The 3,771-nt window shown below is 37.4% G+C and overlaps 1 pseudogene; it reads right to left on the minus strand.

Moving 5' to 3' along the window:
• Nucleotides 1–1,670: 1,670 nt before the first annotated feature.
• On the minus strand, nt 1,671–2,217 carry LOC133243287 (single-stranded DNA-binding protein, mitochondrial-like; annotated as a pseudogene).
• Nucleotides 2,218–3,771: the final 1,554 nt, after the last annotated feature.

Below are 3,771 nucleotides of genomic sequence, written 5' to 3' on the forward strand. Positions count from 1 at the left end.
AAATGGGGAAAGGACAGTCTCTTCAGTAAATGGTGTTGGGAAAACTGGATATCTACAAGTAAAAGATGAAACTAGACCAATATCTTACACTACACACAAAAATTAACTCAAATGGATTGAAGACATGTAAGGCCTGAAACCATAAAACTCCTAGAAGAAAACAAAGGTAGTAAGTCCTTGACATCAGTCTTGGAAATGATTTTTTGGATCTGACTCCAAAAGCAAAAATAAACAAGTGGGACTACATCAAACTAAAAAGCTTCTGCACAATAAAGGAAACCATTGACAAAATGAAAAAGTCAGCCTATGGAATGGGAGAAAATATTTGCAAAGTACATATCTGATAAAGGGTTAATACCCAAATATATAAAGAATTTATACAACTCAATAGCAAAACACCAAACAATCCAATTTAAAAATGGGAAGAGGATCTGAATAGACGTTTTTCTAAAGAAGAGATACAGATGGCCAACAGGTTCATGAAAGGATGCTCAACGTCACTAATCATCAGGGAAATGCAAATCAAAGCCATAATGAGATACTACCTCACTCACATCTGTCAGAATGCTTATCATCAAAAAAAAAAAAAAAAAAACAAGAAATAGGGACTTCCCTGGCAGTCCAGTAGTTAAGACTCTGCCCTTCCACTGCAGGGGGTGGAAGGGAACTAAGATCCCTTCCCTTCCCTGATCAGGGAACTAAGATCCCACCAAAAAAAAAAAAAAAAATTAAAGACAAGACAGAAAAGTGTTGGTGAGGATGTAGAAAAAAGGGAACTGTCGTGCTCTGTTGGTGGGAATGTAAATTGGTGCAGCCACTATGGAAAATCATATAGAAGTTTCTCAAAAAAATAGAACCAGTAATTCCTAAATGAGAACACTGATTTGAAAAGATATATACGTGCCTCTATTAACTGCAGCATTATTTGCAATAGCCAAGACATGGAAACAGTCTAGGTGTCTATTGATGGATGAATGGATAAAGAAGATGTGGTAAATATATATACACAATGGACTACTACTGAGCCATGAAGAATGAAATCTTGCTATTTGCAACAACATGGATGGACCTTAAGGGTATTATGCTAAGTTAAAAAAGTCAGACAGAGAAAGACAAATACTATATGACTTCCCATATATGTGGAGTCTGAAAAACAAAATGAACAAACTAAACCAGACTAAACTCACAGATACAGAGAATAGATAAGTGGTTGCCAGAGGGACTGGAGGTTGGAGGGTGGACGAAGGAGGCCAAGAGGTATAAACTTCGGTTATAAAATAAATAAGTCATGGGGATATAACGTACAGCATGGTGACTTATCGATAATATTGTATTGCATGTTTGAGAGTTGCTAAAAGTAAATCTTAGAAGTTCTCATCCCAAGAAAAAGCATTTCATAATTTTATATGGTGACAGATGGTAACTAGATTTATTGTGGTGATTATTTTTCAATGTATACAAATATCCAATCATTATATTGTATGCCTGAAAATAATGTTATATGTCAATTATATCTTAATAAAAATGTTTCTTGAATAAATGAATTCTGATTGGACAGATCTAATACAGTCTATAAATTTTACAGGTGTTCCTCTCCTGCCTAAGATGGAATCTCAAACTCTTGTGTGAAATCCTCATTGAATTCTTTCTTTCTTTTTTTTTTTTTTTTCACAACTAAGAGTATTTTAATTCTTGTCATTAGAAACTATAAACACTAGCATGATTTGGAAATGAGACTGTACCAAACACCAGCCAGAGAAGAATCATCCAGTCTACGGCTTCTCTTTCATGGTCACTCAGAAATATAATATTATCAGCTATAATTGTTGTTGCTTGTCATCTGACATTATTTTTATCCGTATATTCACCATAGTCTACTTTCCCTTCCACATAAATTCGAGACCCCTTTTTCACATACTGATACGCCACATCTCTGAGGCCTGGTTGGAACACTGAAATTCTATGCCATGTTGTCTTCTGACTGACATCACCCATTTGGTAGGTTTCGTTTTCCCCTGATCGCCACATCTCATTTGTTGCTAGGGAAAATATCGTGACTGGGTTTTTTCCTTCTACCTGTCTCATGACAGGGTCCTGACCTACTCGACCAAGTAACTGCACGCGATTCAGAGATCTTTCGAGAACCAAACTGCTAGCTACTTCAGACTCATGCCTTACAAACTGACGAAGTACCTGTACTACAGGTCTTCAAAACATGGCTTCTACTCTCTCTTCTTCCAATCTAATCTTTAGTCTTTTCCTGAGACTCTGGTCTGCACAGCCTCCTGAATTATTTTAAAAGAATAATTTGGTATCGAGGATGGGGTGTCCAATCACTTTGATCAGTCCACAAAATTAGGCTTGAGGCCCCTGACCAATCTATGGTTCTACATTCACACAAATATACACACATCTATCTGTGTGAGTGTGCCTGTAAAGTATATACACACACACGTTTGTCTGAGAAGAGCCATATAAAGGTCTCATAGCATTAGCTGAGTTTCTGGAGGTTTCTTATCCTTGTGGTTCAGCTTTTCCTCTGTCAAGTGGAAATGTGTTTCAGTTTCCTATTTCAGTGAAGGTTTTACAAGGATTACTATGATATCACTTTCCCAAATGAAAAATGTCACTTGACCACAGGGAATAAATTTGAGGAATCTAAAGCCTGGAAGCTGAGAGTTTATATCTCAAGACAGTATTGTTAGCATGTAAGCCTTTATGTTGATCAAAAACAAACCTATTCACTGCTTAATCAAAATATGACATGGAAAATGCTAGCCTGAAATTCAGTGCTCATTTGGGCAGAGAGATAAAAGACCTTTTAAATAACATTCATTAGAGAATGTTTTTGAAAGTTCAGCAGAAGTCATACGAAGGGATTTCCTCTCACACAATGCCCACAAATTACTGATGGAGATTAACAATATGGATTTGGTTTAAAATCAAGTGAAAAATCTGACTACTCTTGGCAGTGGAAAGAATTCTGTAATAGCTTGGGCAAATATCTTAAAATACCCAGGAAATTTTTTGTGCATTTTTCATCACAGCTGATTGTGGTTTTTTGTTTTGTTTTTGGCCATGCTGCACAGCTTGTGGTATCTCAGTTCCCTGACCAGGGGTTGAACCCAGGCCCTATCAGTGAAAGCCCAGAATCCTAACCACAGGCACCAGGGAACTCCCTATTTGTGTGTTTTAAAATAATAATGAGTGACTATAATAATAAACAGTAAGTTGTTTGAGAGTTGTAGGATTATAAAGCGATTTTCTGTTAAAAACTTAATAAATGCATGATTGATTTTCATCATGAACCAAAATATTAAAAGATTATATACTTCAGTAATATGTAAAATGATCTTGATAATCAAAAACATTAAGAGACAGGGGTAGTGATAGACTATTGACTTTGGATCTGGGGAAAGCTCCCAGTCATGAGCCTGGAGTGTCTTCTCTGCCTGTGTGTGGGAGCTCCCTGGCCTAGGGACAAGAACTGGTCCTTTGGCTGCCCAAACAGAATTTGCCCTTTAGGAATATCATCGGGTTCACTCAGCCCTAGCCAGGGAGAGAAGAATGCTGTGTCAGCTTGGTTACTAATTCAAAGCAAAGGACTGTAAAACATAGCAGCTTTGAATTACAACAGTGTATTTGCTCACAATCCTGTAGGTAGGCAATTTGAGCTGGGAATGGCTGGTGGTTCCACTCTTGGACTTTCCTCTGCTCAACCATGTTGCCGCAGTGAACTGGAGGATAGGCTGGGCTGGAAGTTTCAATGGC

The sequence above is a fragment of the Bos javanicus genome, chromosome X (genome assembly GCF_032452875.1).
Source record: "Bos javanicus breed banteng chromosome X, ARS-OSU_banteng_1.0, whole genome shotgun sequence".
NCBI classification, from domain to species: domain Eukaryota; kingdom Metazoa; phylum Chordata; class Mammalia; order Artiodactyla; family Bovidae; genus Bos; species Bos javanicus.